Here is a 22662-nt window from a genome sequence, read left to right as displayed (position 1 = left end):
TTTAGAAAAGAGATGGATTAAAAATATGAATTTTGTTCTATGGCTTCTTAAACTGATACTAAAGACCATTACAAAGGAGATTTGCTAGTACATATTTATAGTATGTACTATACTATAGTATATTTATATATTTACATATATTTGTTTATAAACACAAAATTTATAGTACATTTATCAGTGGAATGGATATACAATTTCTCCAGGTTATTAATATAGAGGAAAATATTCAATTGTATGAATGTAAGTATACTTATTTAATCACCAGTAATAGGGCATAATGCTACCTTTTCAATGAAAAATATTAATAAAGTTTAAAAATGTTACAACAGGCCCTGGCTGGTGTGGCTCAGTGGACTGAGCACCAGACTCGGAAGCAAAGGGTCTCCAGTTCAATTCCCAGTCAGGGCACATGCCTGGGCTGCATGGGTCCCCAGTAGGGGGTGCCTGATAGGCAACTACACATTGATGTTTCTCTCCCTCTCTTTCTCCCTCCCTTCCCCTATCTCTAAAAATAAGTAAATAAAATATTTTTAAAATGTTACAATGCATAACTATAATTTCTTGGATACATTCTTATAGAATGTGAATGAGAAATACTTGAAGGATAACAACCAGCATCTGGCCTTTCATTCATGTTACTTAATGTTTCCTGCTGAATGATGTGTGTATATTCTAGATGCTGCCACATCTTGTTGATTTTCTTTCTTTTTGTTACTATTTGTTTTTATATATTTTTTAAAGATTTTATTTATTTATTTTTAGAGAAAGGGGAAGCGAAGGAGAAAGAGAGGGAGAGAAATACCAATGTGTGGTTGCCTCTCACATAGCCCCTACTGGGGACCTGGCCCACAGCCTAGGCATGTGTCCTGATTGGGAATCGAACCAGCGACCCTTTGGTTCACAGCTCACTCTCAATCCACTGAGCTACACCAGCCAGGGCTTGTTTTTATATTTTACTAAAACACACACACACACACACACACACACACGCCCCTACCTAACTTGCCCTGGCCAGGTGGCTCAGTTGGTTAAAATGTCATCCCATGCACCAAAAGATTGCAGGTTCAATCCCCAGTCAGGGTGCATACCAGCGGCAGCTGATGGATGGATTGATATTTCTCTCTCATGTCAATATTTCTCCTCTCTCCCTCTCTCTCTTTCTACTCCCTCCCTCCCCCCTCCCTCTCTTTCTCCCTCTTCCTCTTTAAACATATCCTCAGGTATGGATTTTTAAAAAATAGCTTGCTAAAATGAAACAGGAAAGGAGTTTGGGAAAGCCTGGATTTTAAAAAATTTATTGATTGAAAAATTCTAAAAAGAGAGGGAGGAAAGGAGAGAAAGAGAGAGAAATAGATTTTTTGTTCCACTTATTGATGCATTCATTGGTTGACTGTTGTATGTGCTCTGACCAGGGATTGAACCTGCAACCTTGGCATATCTGGATGATGATCTAACTAAATGAGCTACCTGGCCAGGGCCAAGCCAGTATTTATTAGTTTTAGGTACTACTAAAGCTAGGGAGGGAACTTCCATTACATTCGCTCATCTTAAAGGCTTTGTATAGCTGTTCAAAGTTGCGTTCTTGCACTATCATTTTTTATATTCTTTTGTAATCCTAATACCATTATTGGGTTTATTAGGGGTCTCCTTAACATTATTTACCTGTACTAGTTCACTAAATATTGCTCTATAGTTAATCCAATTAGCTTGCTCTTTTTAAAAAACATATATTTTTTATATAACCTTTATAAAATGTTTTTCCATTACCATTTAGTCCCCTCTGTTGTCACCTTGCATCTTCTCTGGAGTGGTGATAAAGGACCAAAAGCTTTCCGAGGAGAATTCCATATGATCATTGAACATTGTGTTTTACATAAAATACTCTTTTTCAGGTAAATGCACAATGCAAACTTTTAAAATAATTTATTTATTTATTTTTAGAGAGAAGGGAATAGAGGGAGAAGTGAAATGAGAGAAACATCAATCAGTTGCCTCTCGTATACTGAGGTATCTGGCCTGAAACCCAAGCAGGTACTCTGACCAGGAATCGAACTGGTGATCTTTTTTGATTTGCAGGACAATGCTCAGCCCCCTGAGACACACCACTCATGGCCACAATACAAATTTTTAAGGTGAAATTACTGGAAATATTTGAAAGATAAGCATACTATTGATAGACATAGTCTTTAAAAATTATCAGTTAATGAATACATAATGGATATACATTTGCATAATAATGATGCCACAAAAAGAGAATGGTTAGTAATTTTCAGTCAGTTAAGAAGGGATCTTGTGACTGGAGACTACATCAGGAGTGGGGCTCTTTTCTACCAGACATGTCCAAGGAACAAGACATCTGTTCTCACTTCCTGCAGTGAAAGAAGATTTGAAACAATGTGTGATGTTCTAAAAATGAAATAGAACTCCTTGATGAATTAAGAGCAGAGGCCTGAATGGAAGTCATTGTGGCCTGTAGTCTCTGTGTCTTGTTGAAAAGATTCAGTGGGCAAAACCTTTAGTTTCAGTCATCAGTTTAGCGCAAGAAAAATAAATTTTAAAAAAAGTGGACTCCCATTGGAGATAATGGAAGGAACTGGGATCTCGTCATTTCCAACATAGGATTTTCTTGTGATTGTTACCTAAGCCTCATTGAAAACAAAAACTATTTGGCAGTGAGGATGTCAATAATTGAAGTGTTTTTGAAATGTAATTGCTTCTCAGTGTAGGGAAAATTGCTACTTGTATCTTCTACCAAATCCAAATATGTTCATTCTTGCCAAGTTCTGTAGTGGGAGATTGAGGGGCAGGGGATATATTCAGACTGCTAATCCTTTAGTATAACGTCAGACCAGTGAAACTGGAATGGGATGGAACCCATGTTCCTAATTCCTAGATAAATCAGGAAAGAACATTCAAGAGTATGAAATCGAATTCTCAGCCCTGGATCCCATTCTCTCCTCAAAAACTAGTAAATTCCAAGCTCACTTTGGGTTATAAACAAACAGTTATCTGTTCTGTTTCTCATTTGTTTACTATGGTGTCTTAGTCCTCCATTCAGGCTACTATAACAAAATAGCATACTCTAGGTAGCTTATAAACAACAGAAATTTATATCTTGCAATTCTGAAGGCTGGAAAGTCCAAGATCAGTGGGTCTGGTAATAACCCACTTCCTCACTCCTAGATGGCCTTCACATGGCAGGAGGGGTGAGGGATCTCTCTGGGGTTTCTTTTATAAAGGCGCTCATCCCATTTTTGAGGGATCCACCCTCAAAACATAATCACATCTCAAAAGTTCCACCTCTAAATACATTGGAGAAATAAGTTTCAACATATGAATTTTGGGGTGACACAGTTATTCATTTACAGCAATGAATCATTCTATAGAAATTATGTTCTAGCTGTTCAGAGAGGGAAAACCAATACTACTCAGAAAAGCAGAAATAAAAACCTCAGTGTTTACACGGACATTTCTGGCAAGTGAAAGCAAGAATTTTATTGTCTGTTGGAAATGGCAATAAAAACTTCAAAACTCATCGAAATAGTACAGTTTGTTACTCTTCTGCATTCTACTGAAAGTCTTTTTACCAATGCTTTACAATGAGTTTGGACAGTAACTGGGCATGCAACTATGCTAAGAATTTAAAATGAGCTGAGAGCCTTTATTCAAATAAGACTCCTAATAATAAAGAGAATTTCTTTATTTGTAGGGTTTTTAAAAAAGATTTTATATGTATTTTTAGAAAGGGGAAGGGAGGGAGAAAGAGGGAAAGAAACATCAATGTATGGTTGCCTCTCGTGTGCCCCCTACTAGGGACCTGGCCTGCAACCCAAGTGTGTGCCCTAGACTGGGAATCAAACCAGTGACCCTTTGGTTAACAGACTGGCACTCAATCCACTGAGCCACACCAGCCAGGGCTATTTGTAAGTGTTTTGATATAACTAAGTGATATGCAGATTACCCTCCAGTGAGATATTAACTATCATAATACATGTAAACACTTTCTAAATTATTAAGCATTGCTAAATTTATCTTTTTTAGGATTGCCCTAATCCCATTGGCTAGTATAGTGGTCATTCATTCATTCAGCAAATATTTACCAAGTGCATACTATGTGCCAACTACTATTCAAAGTATTGGAAAAATATTAACAGACAAAACATAACATATTATACATGAATTAAATATATATATAAAACAAAAATACGTAAGACTAAAAATAATAAAGAACTGCAGGCAGTGATAAGTGCTAAGAAGAGGAAAAGCAGACTATTGAGACAGAGTATGAAGAAGAGAGTGAGGCTGTGGGGAGGGAAGGAGAAACATGTAGGGTTAGTTGGGAAAAGACAGTCTGAGGATGTAGCAGCTATACAGAGAGCGATGGGTGTTGAGAAAAAGTCAGCCATAACCTCCACGTGGAGGGGAATGAGCATGGCGAAGACCCTGTAATTGGAACAAGGTTGGCTTATTCAAGAAATGACAAGGTCATGAAGTAAGTAAAGCTCATTGGGACTTATAATCTTATAGCCATGGAATGGCATATGAATGAAGGAAGATAGCTAAAAATCTCTTTACTCATACATTTTTCTTTTTTCTTTTTACATGAGTCCCTTCATACCTAGAGACAAGATGAACCATTTTAAAGTACAGAATTATCTTGACTGTTTTACTACTTTCTCCTAGTGTCCTAGGAAATCTTTACCTTTAAATACCATGTCTCCATTTCTCCTCTTTGACTATTCAGAAACACCCTTCCCAATGATTATTTCCTTTTTAACAAAATTTCCAAAGGAAATACAGATTATTTCTTTTGTGCCATTTCATCATAACTTTATCAAAGGAAATGGAAATGAGGAAAATGATGAAGAAATGTATATTATAGTACTTATGCCTTTTAAAGCAAATTCTTTCTTTGTTATCATGGATTCCAGTTATTGTGTTCCACGCAGTCCATGTCAGTTACCATGTGACTTTGGGCAGGTTACTTAACCTCTCTTCAACCTCTCATTTTCCTCATCTGAAATATGTGGAGATCATGTGCACGAAGTATTTAACATAGTCCTTGGCACATAGGCAGAATAGATAATGTGTAAGGAGCATTTAGTGTTATCATGGAAATTTTCATTCCTTCCAGTCACTTCCCAGTAAACCTTTTCTGCAAACTTTTTTGAGTAGCCACAATAACTTTTATGTTGGCTTTTCCCCCAGCTCGTGCCACTGATCAAATATGTTTTTCTCCAGTGTCCAACTGAAAAAAAAAAAAAAAACCAAAACCCTGTGTATTTAGACTGTCCTTTGATAATAAAAATGCAAGGAGTGAATGGTATATTAAAAACCCAGTATTAATTTAGGCTCCTGTCAAGCTCCTGACAAAGCCTATACATACTGTGTAGCTACACCAAGAATTCCAAAGCATAGGTGAAAACGTGTGAGTATATAGCCCTTGATCTCTTGAGTTGCATTTGGCAAGTCTCCAGTCATTCATTTCTATCTAATTAATGACATTCCTGGCATATGGGGATCATATAACACAGAACGTGTTCATACTCTGCCTGCAAAAACCCACTTTGTTCTCCACCTGCAAAAAAAAAAAAAAAAAAAGAAAAAAGAAAAAGAAAAGAAAGAAAAAAAGAAAAAAGAAAGGCAACTTCTGTTTTTCATTTCTTTATTGTGTCATTTCGAATGCACTTGTTCTCTCTGCCTCCCTCTTCCTTCCCTCCCTCTCTCTCTTTTCTTCCCTCCCTCCATGCCCCTCAAATTTCTCCCTTACTCCCTCTTCTCCTTACCTTCCCTCACCTCTCTGTCCCTCTCTCCCTGGCTTCTATCCTTTTGTTTCTAGTGAAGGGAGGAAGGAAACATCTGGGGGAGTGGGGATAATAGGAGGAAACTAACATCATCACCTGAACTGATTCTAGATGTTTTCTTGAAACTCAAGAATGGTTTGCTTCAGTAATGCTAACTAAAATAATCATGGTCTCCTAAGAGGACCATGACCATTCATTCCCTTGGCCACATTTTAGCATCTGCTATTTTCCTTACCCCAAATGCTTTTTCTTTTTCTCTTCTATCCTTCAAGACCAATCTTAAATTTCACTTCTTCCAGTAAATCTTACTAACTCTGGACTTAATTGATCTTTTTCCTCCCCTCTCCACACGGTGATATCATGTATGCTTTTTGCTATTAAATGAATATTATTTACTCTTGTACATATGTATAAAGGCTTGTTTTCCCAATTAGATTTTAAGTTTTTTTCAGAGCAGTGACTGTGTCATATACATTTTGTTTCTCACTGCTTCCATCTCTCCCTACCTCAACCATGATCATGCTTTTAAATACCTGACCATTCCTTTTCCTTTGGGAAAAGTGAATGGTAGCAAAGTTTTAGAACTTTTTACTTGAATCAAAGACAAATGTACATTTTATAGTGTTATAGGCACTAGCAGGGGTGTCCATCCTTTTGGCATCTCTGGGCCACACTGGAAGAAGAAGAGTTATCTTGGACCACACATTAAATATACAAACACTAATGAAAATTGATGGGGAAAAAAGTCTTTTTGTAAAAAAAGATTTTATTTATTTATTTATTTTTAGACAGAGGGGAAGGGAGGGAGAAAGAGAAGGAGAGAAACATCAGTGTGTGGTTGCCTCTTGCACACCCCCCACTGGAGACCTGGCCTGCAACTCAGCCATGTGCCCTGACTTGGAACTGAACTAGTGACCCTTTGGTTTGCAGTCTGGCACTCAATCTACTGAGCCACACCAGCCAGGGCACAAAAAAAATAAAGATTTTAAGTAAATTTATGATTTTGTGTTGGCCCACATTCATAGCCATCCTGGGCCACATGTGGCCCGTGGGTCACAGGTTGGACACCCCTGCATACAGAGAAAACTTAGCTGTTACTGTAAGAAACCTATCTACGATAATGGATCCAGGCCAGTTCGAATGCCTCAGGACATGCTTTCATACCCTCTTTCACCCCAAATTTCTAAATGAGTTTAAAACAACTAAGACTGAGCATCCAAGTCAAGTCTGGGGTATCTCAACCCCAAGTAAGATAAAAATCTTTGGGAAAAAATAGGCTTTTGTTTCTCATATTGTATCTTTTTGATTTATGTAGCTTCTTACTTATATTGCCTCTGGAAGAAAAAGAATGAATGAATGCCAGTCATTCAAGTTTTAAATTTTTTTTGTTGATAGCCTTTAGAAGTTTGGTTAGAGATGTTACAGAAAAGTCAGGATTAAGGGGAAATATAGAAACTCTGATTTCCGTTTATCCACTCCTTTATTTTGTTAGTCAGTGACAACCTACAAAACCTGATGAATGCATAAAGGAAAGATCACTAGATACTGAGAAAATAATGCTTGTTGAAGTTAAAAATATGGGCGATAATAAAGAGGATGGTAGCTAGTGAGATCTGTAATATAAACCAAAGAATGTCATTGAAATCCTGAATAAACAGGCTGTCTAACAGAGGGAGATACCTATACTTGGTAACTGCATCCTGCTATGTAAGTTTAAAAAAAAAAGAGAGAGGACAGGGCCCAGTGAGGAGACATGTATACCTGGATGTGCTCTATTAAAAGAGGCGCTTGATTGCTCAGTAATTGCAGAGCCAGGCTCTTGGGGAGGCCTTTGTCATCCCTCCTTGGCTGACACCAGACGATAGTGTGGCTCTGTGATAAGAAACAGAGGACCAGTGTCTCCATGGTAACTAACTGAGCTCTATATATTACACCTTATTACAAATGAGGATAGATAGTAAAAAAATAATATATTAACAGAGAGAAGAATATATGTGAGTGTATGTATGTATCTTGCCTCCTATCTAGAAAGTGAATAAAATGAAATAAAAATGTGATTGCATTGAAAGGACAAGGATGATAGGCCTTTTTTCCCTATTGGTGCAGGTAAATATTTCATTTTTCAATTCCTCTGATGGTTTTGTTCTGAACCCACCCAGCTGTAGCTTGAAAGATTAATGATGGGCAGCAAAAGAACCTGAGAAGAGGCAGTGAATGAATAGAAACCAGCACCAGAGAAGAAAGAGTTCTGCCTGGCCTTTGGGACAGATAAATAAGGATTTACCAAAGTCTGCTAGTTTCATCCCCATAGCAGGAAAACCTGGAACCTATTAGAATGGAAACCTGGAGACTTTTATAGTGTAATGATTCCTAGAGTTCCAACTTGCACAGACTAGTGACAGGAAAAAAGAAAAGAGAGAGAAGGAAAATGAACAGTTTCTTTTCTAATTTTCTCTTCTGTAGGTATTGATTTTACTTTAACACAACTAACTTTACTGTGCCTCTCTTCACATAAGACCATTACACCTATGTATAGATCTTTATAAGGTTAAACACATTTCCTGAAAACTTAGCCTGCCTCTGTCTTGTATTTTAAAGAAAAAGACCAAATTAAAGAAGTCACCAGTGAGTAAACCATTAACACTAGAAATTAAAAGTTTTGATTCAAGACACAGAATTTAAATATTTGGCCAGAGAACAAACACCCAAGAGCTTTTTGCAGCTCTTGTTTTAGCTTTGATGTGTTGTTATTTTGTTTGCTCTTAGGTGACTAAACTCTGAAAGAAGGACCCTTGCTAGCCAAGCAGGGATTTTTGCTGATCTTAAAGGTTGGTTTCTTTCTCACCTGTGACCCTTTCTCAACTGCTGTAATTTTTGAAGAAGTATTTGGGTCATTGCTAGTAAGGGTATAAATGTATTTTAAAAACAAAATAGCTGTTTTGCCTTATCTAAGTAACCTAGTTTTCTGCCTTTCAGTCCTTCTCACTAATTTCTTGCTTTCTCACAAGGCTTGTGAAAATTCTTTAGTAGAGTCTTCCAAGGTAGGAGGGACAAAATAGTGGAATAGCATAGGAATATACCCAAGAGGAAGGAAAACATATGTCCATGGAAAAACTTGTATGCAAATATTCTCTGTAGCATTATTTACAATAGCTAAAAATGGAAACATCCCAAGTATCCATCAATTGATGAATGGATAAATATAATGTGGTATATCCATAAAATATAATATTATTTGGCATTAAAAGAAGTGAATTACTGACATGCCATTGTACACTATGAATAAACCTTGGAAACATTATGCTAAGTGAAAGAAATGCATCATAAAGAGACCACATATTGTATGATTTCATTTATAGGAAATTTCAAGAATAGGCATCTCAACAGAGACAACAAATAGATGAGTGGTTTCTTAGGACTTGGGCAGAGGCATGGAGAGGTAAGGTGGATGCTAAAGGATACAGGGTTTCTTTTGGAGATGATGAAAATGTTCTAAAATTGATGGTGGCAAATCTTTCTGAATATACTACAAAAGCTTTGGATTGGACATTTAAATGTGTAAACTGCATGGTATCTGAGTTATAGCTCCATAAAAATGTTACAAAAATAAGTAAAGAACTTAGGTGAAGATAAAGATGATGACAAAGAATTAGGATGACCATATATACTGATTTGTCCAGAATTGTCCCAGTTTGTGCCTGTTGGGCCAATGAGTTATTAATAGCCCTGCTTTTGCTTTCAAAAGTGTTTGGATGATAAACTATATATAACCAGAAGTACTATGACTTTCTGCAGTGTATACTAAAGTTACCTAATGAAAGTATCACTTGGGGTTCTTATTAAAAGATTTGCATGTCCTACCCATGGATTCTAATTCAGTAGGTTAGGGGTGGAAACTGGTATTTTTTACTTTTAATAGTTACCTGATGATTCTTATTAATTTTTGATGTTCACTGTAATACTTGTTTATAAAAAGAGGTGACCAAATTACTTTTGGGGGCCCATAGAATTCCAGGTACACAGTAGGTATGAGAAGGTTTGGCAGGAAATTTCCCAATCGTAAGAAGCTGGAAATGAATTCTAACTGTGATGAGGATCAAGAAAACAATGGGAATAACACAGCACAAGTAATGCTTCTAAGATATATCCTTGCCTTCTTCCTTCTCTTTGTAGAATAAAATAGATCTAGTGTCTATTATTCTGTAAGAATGAATGAAACCAGTAATGGTCCAGTTAGAATTTTCATCTTCACAGTGGCAAAGATAGAGGCAGCTGAGTTCTGGAATATCTCTGGCTACTGCCATCCTATCTCAGAGTCTGATATCCATTGCCCCCGTTCAGACCCTTCTGGTTGGTTCCATCCTGTAGCTCCTGACTCAGAATTTTTTATAGGGTTTAAAATTTTATTGTTGAGAACCCTTTAACACACCCAGGTTTGGAGGCAGATAAGGGAGAGAAGTCTCAGAAATAGGGAAATGCAAGAAACTTGAGCTTCAGGATAATTTTTTTAAAAATGGGCATAGACTAAAGGTTTGTTTCCTTCCTCCCCTTCAATTTATTTGTTGAAACCTAACCCCTAGTATGATAATATTTGGAGCTGGAGCCTTTGGAAGATATTTAGGACGTGAGAGATCCCTTGCCCCTCCTGCAACATGAAGACACAGCAAAATGATGTCTATTAGTCAGGAAGCAGGCTCTCACCAGACACAGAATCCATCAGTGCCTTGATCTTGGACTTAACAGTCTCCAGAAATGGCAAGAAATAGATGTCTGTGGTTTATAAGCCATCCATGGCATTTTGTTATAGCAGCCTGAGTAAACTAAGACAACTACAAAGAAGAACAAGGGAAATTGGGCCATAGTTTTTATGCTAAGTGAAATAAGCCAGTCAGAGAAAGACAAATACCATATGATTTCACTCATATGTGGAATCTAATGAACAAACCGAACAAGGAAAATGGGGACAGACTCAGATGGAGAGCAGGCTGACAGCTGGGTGGGTATTAGGAGGTGGAGGGACTAAGCAAAAAGGAAGAAGAACTCATGGACATGTACAACAGTGTGGTGATTGCTGCAGGGAGGGGAGTATAAGGGGACTAAATGGTAATGGAAAGAACACAATAAAGTTTAAATTAAAAAAATATGAGCAGTAGGACATATAGCACAATATGAACCAAAGAACATATGTGCATAACTCATAGACACGGACAACAGTATGGGGATGGCCGGAGGGGAGGGGGTAAGGGATGGATGAAGGTGGGCAAACAGTAGGGGAGAATGGGGACATCTATAATAGTAGCAACAAAAAAATAATTTTAAAAAGAAAATGAAATATTTTTAGACAAAAAGCAATTTGTCATTACATGCATATTATTAAATATTTGAAATTATTTGTGACTTATTGAATATAACATTAACTATTGTTTAAAATATTTGGTCTTCATTGATTCTTGTTCACATGGAAGAGCTCTTCAGTTTTAAAATCTGAAATGAAAATTATGCTAAAGAAGCCTATGCATTCCCACATGTGCATAAATGTCATAAAATGTCTTAAAGAAGAAGGTAAAAATCATTATTAACCTGTTCTCTCATTTTGTCAGATTGCTTAAATTCTTAGCCTTTTTTTGTGTGTGTGCAATTCTTAGCCTTCTTTGCTGCTTTAATCAATCAAGAAAAAGCTCTCCTGTGGATTCAGAGCTCAGAAGTACACTCCTCCTTGCTCCTGTCCATGTCCACGCCTCTTGATCTCTAAGGAAAGGGTTGACATCTGGGGATTTTTTTGTTTCACTTTGTTCCAGCAAACCACTTGAAATCGTGCCTTTTATTGAAATTTGAGAGTCTTCTTTCTTTCCCTTAGGTACTGTCTAGAAATTTTTACTGTCTTAAAAAGGATTCCTAATTAGTTGAGGGATCTCCAAGGTTAATATTACTATTATTAAATAACACAAACTAGATTGCTATAGTTGCTAAGATGCTATATTTTATGCAAGCTTTTCAGGCCCCAGTACAGTATTAGTAAAACTGTTAACAAATTAATGTGGCAACATTAACTATCACAAGAATATTTAGATGTTCAGACTTGGTGTTTCTACATGGCTGGACACCCATAGACTGACAATGAAAGCAGCAGTTTAGCATTTTTCTAAAGACACAGATTTGGAGAAACTTTTAAAAGTTTTGACCACATCAATTGCAAATTTTAGACTGATGCAGATTTACTAGATTCTGGTAAGCAACAGGAATGTAAAGTATTTTCTAAAGGGGGAAAAAAACAACCCTGTGATGAATTCCAGGTAACCGATTTCAGATGAGATCCCTAGGTAATAAAATATCAGCAGGTTTAATAAACTCATAAACATGAGGCTACATAGACCCTAAGATAATAGACAGATGACATCAGAAACAAAGCAAAATAGTACATAAGACCATGGCCTTGAATTTTGATTATAGGCAGGAATTGAGGACTGAGGATTCTGAACACTGAGGATTATAACCAAGAGAAATAGTAGCTGGACAAAGCGGTTTTAAAACTAGTTCTGTTATATATGAGGAGGGGCTTTATTGAACTTGAAATCAGAAAAATAAGACTGTCTAATATTGTTGCTTCACCTGATTCTGATCCAGTATTCCAGTTCTATGCTTTTGTTAATGTGCTAAGTACAACCATCAGCCAGGGGCCAGGCTATGTTAAGGGTTTCCATTTTAAACAAATTCAAGTAATATTGAACTAGAAAAAGAAATACAGTCCATTTAAGGCATTAGTGTGTTTGTAGAAGACCTGGGTTATAGTAGAAGAGCAGGGTGGCAGTAAAGAACAAAGGCTCTGCCATTAGACAGACATTATTTCCTCCACTTCCTTTCTATGTGACTGTTAGTGGGCCTGTTCTGTAACCTATATGACCTCTGATAGGCATACAGTTAGCCTTACTAGATATTGCCAGTTTTCTAATTTACACCCCCACCAGCAATGATTTAGAGTTCAGTTTCTTCACATCTTCACCATCGTTTTGATGAGTGTATGGTGGTTTCTCATTGATTTTTGTTTGAATCTCTCTGATGATGATATTTAGCACTTTTTCATATGTTTATTAGATAACTCTTGGATACCCTATTTTGTGAAGTTCCTGTTTCAGTCTTTGCCTATTTCTGTTGTTGTTGTTGTTGCTTTTTTTCTTACTGACCTGTAGTTTTAAACTGTATGTTCTGGATAGCAGTTCTTTGTTGAATGTACAGGGGTGGGCAAAAGTAGGTTAAATTACTAGCCATCATTACCTAAAAGGTAAAACATAGGTAAGGATATAAAGTAATAACAATAAGAAGAAGACAACTAATACAAATAAATAATCCAATAATTAATAAATAGGTAATAATACAAAAATAAACTATTTTGCATACTCACAACTGTAAACCTAGTTTTGCCTACCCCTGTTCATATTCTAAATATCTTCTCCCACTTTGTGACTTGACATTTCACTCTCTCTTTTTTAATATTTTATTTATTTATTTTTAGAGAGGGGGGAAGGGAAGGAGAGAGGGAGAGGGACATTGATGTGTGAGAGAAACATTGATAGGTTGCCTCTTGCATGCACCCCAACTGGGGACCAGCCTGCAACCCAGGCACATGCCATGACTGGGAATCGAATCTGTGACCTTTCATTTTGTGGGAAGACATTCAAGCAAGTGAGCCACGCCAGTCAGGGTAACATTTCACTCTTTTAATGATGTCTTTGAAGAGCAAAAGTTCTTAATTTTAATGTAGTCAAATTTATTAGGTGTTTTTTAGCACTTTCTGTCTCTTGTTTAAGGAATTTTTGTCGACCCTAAGGTGTTTGCAAATAGTTTAAGGGCTTCATTTTAACGTTTAGTTCTTTAATCCATTAGGAATTTATTTTAGTAAGAGATATGAAGCAAGGATCCAATTTTATTTTTTCCAAATGTTCTTGTAGTTATCCAAAAACATTTCTTAAATAATTCTTATTTTAAGCCCTGGCTGGCGTAGCTCAGTGGATTGAGCATGGGCTGCAAACCAAAGCATCGCAGGTTCGATTCCCAGCCAGGGCACATGCCTGGGTTGCAGGCCACAGCCCCCAGCAACCGCACATTGATGTTTCTCTCTCTCTCTCTCTCTCTCTCTCTCCCTCCCTCCCTCCCTCCCTCCCTCCCTTTCCTCTCTAAAAATAAATAAATAAATCTTTTAAAAAATAATTCTTATTTTAAATGCCACCTTTAGGGAATTTCTGATCACAATGACTTCATAAGTTTACAATATGAAAGTCTCTAACACTTAGCAATGTCCCAAAGTATTAAAACACCAAAAACACAGGTAAACTCAGAAAAATATCTCTGTGGCCCACATATAGAACAGAAAAGTAAAATAATGAGTGGAGTTAGTCATAATGGCCCTTTGTGTTGTAGGTTTTGTAAATGGAGAGTGGGGGTCCAACATTTGCCAGGAGTGTGACCTTTGTGAGATAAGTATTTAGTGTTCCAAATGAGCCATGGGTGTGAATCTGGATTACCACATGAATCCAGGGTAAGGGATCATCTTACCCATGTCAGAAGCCTGGGTGTGTGTGGGGAGGGGAGGGGAGGGGAGGGGAGGGGAGAGTGGGCAGCATTTAGTCACTACATTGGACTGTGACTTTCAGAAAACTTCAGGGTGCATTTGAAGGAAAACATAGCCACATAACCAGAATAGAACCAAGCCTCCTATGAGTTTTGTGACAGGATCAGGTATATTCCCAATATCAAGTTGGGACAGTTGCCATAATCAGACCTCATTCTGGATTGGGGAATCAGGATTTGGCTGGAGGTAAACATAAAACTACCTGACTAGGGATTGGGTTGAAAAGTGAAAGAAGAGGGAGGTGAAAAAAATGAGCCTCAAAATAGGTCAAAATTTCAGAACAGATAAACAAGTTTACTCACCTAATAAAAGCCAACCAAATTGACAATCTGAATATGAATTCACTCCAGACAGAATTGATATCATGAAACTTTAAAGTAAAATATCTTAGACTGCTCAAGGATATAAATAAAGAATAACTTCAATGAGAGCAAAACAAAAAATAAGATGAACAATGAATAAACTGCTTCTAGAATGAAGAATACAAGGCTTAAATGGATGAGTGCAGTCAAGTGATGGCTAAACAGGAAATAAATATTGGCTATAATTACTCTGGGGAGAAGTAGCAGAAAAAAATGGATGAAGATAACATTGAACACAGAGTGAGTTAACATTCATAAAAGCAAATAGAGTATAGAAATAAGAAAATTAACATTACATAAAAATTAGTTGAAAAGTTTGAGGGAGAAAAAGATTTATAAGACAAAGGAGATCTAACATATGCATAACTGTAATCTCAGAAGAAGAGAGCAGAAACAACAATATGTAGAGATATAATTCAAGAAACATTCCTAAAATAAAAGATATGAATCTATTACATGTTGAAAGGGCCACATAATGTATGTATGTTGAGCAAAATTGACCCAAAATAGTCAAAATGAAACTTATGCTAGCAAAGTGACTAGGTTCCAAGAAAATAATACATTCTTCAGTTGGTCAAAAAAAATTGTCACTTATAAGGAGAAAAAGTAATCAGGTTTACCGCAGTGACATGAGTTGGTTCCTCTGGGAAGTAGTTGCTGAGATGGAGTTAGGAGTATGAATAACACTTTTGAAAGGGTAAGGGAGAAGTTCAGTTGGGCAGGGAAAGTGAATAGTCTACAATACTGGCCTGACCCAACCTTTGTCATCCCAATGAGTAGCTCCAGAGCCAGGATTTCCTGTGGTAGGAGTCCTGCATTTTTCAGGTGTTAGGTGGGCCCTGGCACCATCACATAGTCCTGTCATTACTGTGAATGCCCTGAGCTACCTGCATGTCTTCAGCTATCACTGTTTTGCTTAGTCATTGCCTGGGTACTTCCCTTTTTATTTATTTAATTTTATGTATTTATGTATTTATTTATTTTTGCTGTGTTTGATACATTTCAGTATGTTTAGTTTGTGTTTACATTTTCTAATTATCTAATTAGATAATATATTAATTATCAAATAAGTATCTAATTATTTTATAATTTCCCTTATTATTTCTTCCTTGATCCATTGGTTAAGAGTATGTTTTAATTTCTACAAATTTTGAATTTTCCAATTTTCCTCCTCTTACTGATTTCTAACATCATCTTGCTGTGTGTGAAGAAGATGCTTTGTATGCTATCCAACTTTTGAAATCTATTGAAACTTAATTTGTGGTCTAACACATAATCTGTCCTGGAGAATATCCCATGTGCACTTGATAAGAATGTGTACTGTACTGTTGGGTAACGTGTTCTGTATATGTCTGTTAGATGTTGTTTGTTTATTGTGTTGTTCATGTCCTGTATTATCTTCTGTCTGGTTGTTTTATCTTCTGGTGAGAGTGGTATAATAATTTCGAACCATTGTAGTACTATTGCTCACTTCAATTTTGCCTCATATGTTTTTTGTGTTTTTCTTTTCTTTATTTATTTATATTGTTATTCAAGTACAATTGTCTCCATTTTCTCCTCACAACTTTCTCCCACCCCACCCACCCTCACCTTCCACCCTCAGTCCTACCCCGCTTTGGCTTTGTCCATGGGTCCTTTATGCATGTTCCATGATAACCCTTCCCCTTCTGTCCCCTGTGATCCCCCTACTCCCTCTCCTCTGGTCACTGTCAGTTTGTTTTTTATTTCCATGACTCTGGTTGTATTTTGCTTGCTTGTTTGTTTTGTTGATTAGGTTCCACTTATAGTGAGATCATATGGTACTTATCTTTCACTGCCTAGTTTCTTTCACTTAGCATGATGCTCTCCAGTTCCATCCTTGCTGTCGTGAAGAGTAATTTACTACATAAATATTTGTTATATTTTCTCACTCTATTGAATCTTTGTTAATACATAATGTCTATCTTTGTCTTTTCTATAGCTTTTAACTGTACAATCTATTATGTCTGATATTAATATTGTTCCCTGCTCTGTTTTGATTACTATTTGTATGGAATACCTTTTTCCATCCTTTCACTTTCAACATACTTATGTCTTTGGGTCTAAAGTGAGTATGTTTTCCAGGGGTGTCCAGCCTGAGGCCCGCAGACTGTATGCAATCCAGGATGGCTGTGAATGTGGCCCAACACAAAATTGTAAATTTACTTAAAACATTATGAGATTTTTTTTTTTGTGATTACGTGTCTCAATGTATTTAGTATATGACAAATCTTCTAGTGTGGCCCACAGATGCCAAAAGGTTGGACACCCAATTTAGACAGTTTGTAGTTGGATATATTTTTTTTACCCACTCTGCCAATATCTGTAACTTCATTAGAATACTTAATCCACTTCTGTGAAGTAATTGCTGATATGGAGACACTGCTGTCATTTTGTTGTTGCTATGGATATCTTTACTAGCTGTGTTGTCCCTCATTCCCTACATTACTGTCTTCTTTTGTATTTGTTTTTTTTTTATAGTGAGATGTTTAAATTCACTTCTCATTTCTTTTTTTGTGTATATTCTATAGCTATTTTCTTTGTGGTTACCATGGGAATGACATTTAACATCCTAAAGTTATAACACTCTAATTTAAATTTATACCAGCTTGACTTCAATAACATACAAAAACTCTGCTCCTACAACTTTGTCCCCACCCCTTTGTGATTACTGGTATAACAGTATTGTATTTGTTTACAATCTGCAAAAAACATAGGCTAATAATTGTTCTTTTTATGCATGAGTTTTTTAAAATCATGTAGCAAAAAGTGAAATTACAAACCAAAATTACAGTAACACTAACTTTTAGATAATAACTGTCTTTTAAACATGTATTAATTTCTTAAATTATATAGAAAACAAAAAGTGGAATTTCAAACCAAAGATAAAATAATACTTGTTTTTATAATTGCTCATGTATTCACCTTTATAGTGATCTTTATTTCTTCAAAATGCTTCATATTTTTGTCTTGTGTCCTTTCATTTCAACCTGAAAGATTCCCTTGAGCATTTCTTGAAGGGCAGACCTACTAGTAATGAACTTCTTTTTGTTTATCTGAGTGTCTTAATTTCTCTCTCACTTTTGAAGGACAGTATTGATGGAAATAGGATTCAGCATCTTGAATATATCAGTCCTCTGGTCTTCAAAGTTTCTGATGAGAAACCTGCTTAGAATCTTATTGAGCATCCCTATGTGTTGATGAGTTGCTTCTCTTTTGCTGCTTTCAATATTCTCTTTTTGTCTTTGGATTTTGACAGTGTGATTACAATGTTTTGGTGTAGGTCTCTTTCAGTTCATCCTACTTGGAGTTAGTTGAACTTTTTAAATTTTTATATTTGTATTTCATCAAATTTGGGACATTTTCAACTATATTTTTTTCAGATAATGTTTCTGTCATTTTCTCTGCCTTATCTCCTTCTTGGACTTCCATGATTCATTGTTTGTCCACGTAATGGTGTTTCACACGTCCCTTATGTCCTGTTTGCCTTTCTTAAGTCTTTATTCTTTCTGTTCCTCCAACCTGATCATTTCAAGTTTGCTGATTTTTTGTTCTGCCTGTTCAAATCTTTTGAATCTCTCTGCTGGATTTTTTCATTTCAATTGTACTTTTCAGCCCAGAATTTTAAAAAATGTTTTCTGTCTTTTTGTTTATATATTCATTTCCTTAATTTTCACAACATCTTCCTGTAGATCTTTGGGCATCTTAAAACAAGTGTTTTAAAAAATCTTTGTCTGGTTAGTGTGACATTTGATCTTTGTCAGAGGTAGTTTCTGTTGATTTAATGGATAGTTCTATTGATTTAATTAAACAGATTTTCCCAGGGGTTGATCTTCCCTCCCCACAGTTACAGGCCGTCTTCTCTGTGCCAGCAGTTAGCCTGAGGTGTACACTTAACAACTTCTCAAGTTTTTGCAGAGCCTGCATCTTCCTCTGGGCATGTGCAGTGACTTAATATGTAGCTTATACAAGGAAAAAAGAGAAAATTCATAGTGGGGGAGTGTGCCCACCCTTTACATCTCCTAGAATTCACTTCTGTTGGAGGGGATGGGCTTGTGTAGTAGTGGTGAGGTTTGCAATAATAGTTGCCCCCTTCCATGTCTACATGTCTGCAATCAGAAGCAGCAATCAGTGATCGCTGATATTTGGTGGACAGAGCTTTTATTACCTACCCAGGCTCTGCAAGCTGCATGCAAACTGCTCCTGGAACATACATGGCTGCCTGTAACTGGTCTGTGGGGTGGGCAATAGGTACTTGCTACTGAACTAAGAGCTGGAATTGACCTAAACTAATTTACAGCCCATGTCTTCCCTTGGAAGTTGCCACAGATAGATTCTGCCAAGACAAATGTTGTCTGGTTAAGGGGATGAATTCCCGGTGCTTCTCATGCAGCCATCTTACCACAGTTCTTCAGTTTTGATTCCTTTTTGTTTAACCATTTTTTTCCATTAATTGAGCTCACTGTTCTCTTTCTCTCATCAATAGCAAGAACAGATTAAGCAGCAACTTTAGCAGTGTGGGAGTCTCAATCAGGTTATTCATTTCATTCAATACATATCCTACTTTCCATCTTACTGAAGGCAAGTGTTACTAAGCTTTTTGCCACTACATGACAAGGATCCTACTTCCTCTACTTTCTCATAACATGCTCTTCACTTCCTTTTGTGCTCTCAATGGTAGCACCCTCAAAGTCCAAATTTCTACTAACAGTATGATCAAAGCAATTTAAGCTTTCTCTAACATGCTACTCAGGATCCTTCCAGGTTCTGTCCCCTTCCCAGTTCCAGAGGAAGACAGCCCCCCACTTCCAGGTATCAAAAGCTGTGTTAATTATCTATTGCTGTGTGACAGAATGTCCCAAAGATTAGTGGCTTCAAACAAGCATTTATTATTTCACACTTCTTGTGGGTCGGGAATCAAGTGTGGCTGTGATGGATTTTCAGGCTCAGAGTACCTCATAAGGCTGCAGTCTAATGTTGGCTGCACCTGCAGTTATCTGAAGGCTTAACTGTGGGACGATCCTGTTCCAAGCTCATTCCTAGGCTGTTGGCAGGCCCCAGTTCCTTACTGGTGATTGGCCAGAGATGTCAGCTTCTTGCCACATGAGCTTCTCCAAAGAGCAGCTTATAATGTGGTAGTTGGTGTTCTTCAGTGTGAGGGAGAGAACACGAGAGAGAGTGGGGAAAATGGAAGCCAGAGGCCTTTTGTAACTCCATCTTGAATATGGTGTCTTATTATGTTGTTAGAAGAGGGTCAGTAGGTCCAAGGGATGCACACCAGGAAGCAGGAATCATTGGGAGATATTTTAGAGGATGTATATTATAGTAGGATTTATATTTTTTTATTATAGAGTATTTTTCTTACTTTGGGCTGATATTTTTGCTCTAAGTGTCCTTTTCCCACAATCTTCACCGATACAGTGTTTTCCAGCAAACTTTAAACATAACATGTCAAGTTTTTTAACTTTATTAAAGAGAAGTTGAACACACTGTATTTGAAAGTCAGTAGTAATTTATTTATTCTGTGAAGGATCTATTCATATCTTTTCTTTTGTATTACTGGACTTTAGATTTTTTTATATTATATAAGGAAATCATCCCTTTTTCGGTCATATGTGAGCTTAACAGTTTTCTCACTTTGTCATTTATCTTTTGATTTTGTTCATGATGTTTGTGCCAAGTAAATTTTTAAAAAATCTTCATGTAGTCAAATTGACCAAGTATGTCTTTTACAGAGGAACCATACCTTTAAAAAAGACATTTATTCATGTTACTTCTTGCTACATTGTCCTTGATATCTCACTATCATTTTTTTACAGGATAAATTTGAATCTTCTTATCCTGACATATAAGCTGTTTATTATATCATCCCTACTTAGCTCTTTTCCTCTCATCTGCTGAAAAAACTCTTTATGTGAGTTCCACTGAAGTTCCATGTCCATGCATATCACCATTGCTGTCTGATTCCTTCACATACCTGTAGGAAGATACAAAAGTCAGGGCCTATGTCGGAGATGCTTCTGTAGGTCCAGAGTTTATATAGTACCTGGAATGCTTACTTTATTGAATGAATAAATGAGTGAGGTGATCAAAGAACAATAGTTCAAAAACAAACAAAACAACACAACCATCACACTGTTACCTTCACTTTTCTTCTAATTGTTGCCTTTTCCAAGAAGACAGCATAACTGTACTAATTCAGTTTATAACTCTCAGAATTGAACAGTGCCCATAGTCATTAGAAACAAAGTGCTAAGCAGGTTTCTGTGGCAAAGACGACCAGCAGCTAAAGAAGTCATAGTCTCATTCTCTGTGGTAGCAAAGTGTGGACAAGTGATTAGTTTCTGGACAGGGGTATATGAGAAGTAATAAGTAATCTTAACACCTTTAAAGTGGAAGGAGCATGCCTCCCCTCACTTTTCCTCATTCCTGCTGGCAGGAATGAGAATGTGGGGACAGGAACTGGAGAAGCAATCCTAGAGTATAAGATGGAAGCTCTGTATAAAGAAAGAATAAGAAAGCAAATAGGATAGGAGTGAGGGTACTTGAAACGATGGAGCCACCTTTTTGGCCCCATGCTTGTTCTGTTACATGACACAAACCTCAACTGCCATCATGCTTATAAAGACCTTGTTTTTTAGCCTCTGTTACAGAAGTCAAGTCTGTATTCTAACTAACACAAAACTCTTGGGTATCATACCTTGCCCCTGGGATCATTCCTTTCTGATAACTCAGTATCAGGCAGTTAGGGAATTGGTAGGATAGAAGGTTTCCATCAAGGAAATGATAGTATCATAAAATTAAAGGAGGAAGAGGAATGGGGAGAGAGAGGATGAATAAGAGATGAATGTCAGCTAAGGTTATTGTTGAAAAGCCACTTGCGATAAGCTAAGCCTTCTCTCCATAACTAAGATGTAGAGCCACTCAGAAACCTTTTCAGGACCAGAGAGAGATACATGGCAAATGAACATCCCAGAAGAAATGAAAGAGTGGTATGAAATAACAGAAGAAAACACACTAAAAAAGCAGACTAGGTTCTAATCTGTGGCAGTAATTTAATGAGGACTAAAGACCATGACTGTTAAAATAAAACAGTCAAAAATACCAATGCGGGGGGAAAGGACAAAAGATACAGTCCTGGCAAAATGGACCCTGGGCTCCTATTCAGGGCACCTGGTTCCCATTAATCTCTCATCCATATAGACTCTTAGAGAGCCTCCTGCCTCACCCTAACCTTGTCCTGAGCTGGTATGTAAATTAAACCAGAAGCTTTAATCTTTCTAACATTATAGTAGAAGGAATGAAGATAGTAAAAGTTGGGGAGGGAGCCAGAGTCCATAGAATCCAAATATGTAGTAGCAGAATGCTCCAAACAGGGAACAGGGACAAAATTAAGAACTACCATAAAAACCACATTTTCCCCCTTCTTTGAACCCCTATCTTCTCTTTAACCCTTTCCAAAATACGCATACATAGGTCGTGTTAAGAAAACCCTTTGCAGTTGGCCTTTTTCCAAGACAAGGGTACAGCTGGGCCGAAGGGCCACATGTTGAAGTTATTAATATGCCTATGCCCTTCTCTCCCACTGAGTTCACTGATCAAAGGCCCTGCCAGAGCAGCAATGGATAGCCTCACATAATGGGAATTGAAATTCTACTTAAGAAACCAGCTTTGTCAAAACACACTACCTTTTTAAGTGAAACATTCCATGCACATATTAACCTGATTACAGAAAGGAAGGAGGATCTTTTTTCCTTCTGTACCCTGCTAATAATTTTCTGTCAAGTCTGATTTGGCTTCAGCTGTACTCCCAGTTCTTGTGATGTGCCCCGCTCACCAGTAAACTAAAAAC

Source organism: Phyllostomus discolor, chromosome 12, assembly GCF_004126475.2.
Source record: "Phyllostomus discolor isolate MPI-MPIP mPhyDis1 chromosome 12, mPhyDis1.pri.v3, whole genome shotgun sequence".
NCBI lineage: Eukaryota > Metazoa > Chordata > Mammalia > Chiroptera > Phyllostomidae > Phyllostomus > Phyllostomus discolor.
The sequence above is the reverse complement of the archived record's forward strand: the minus strand, read 5'-3'. Positions refer to the sequence as shown.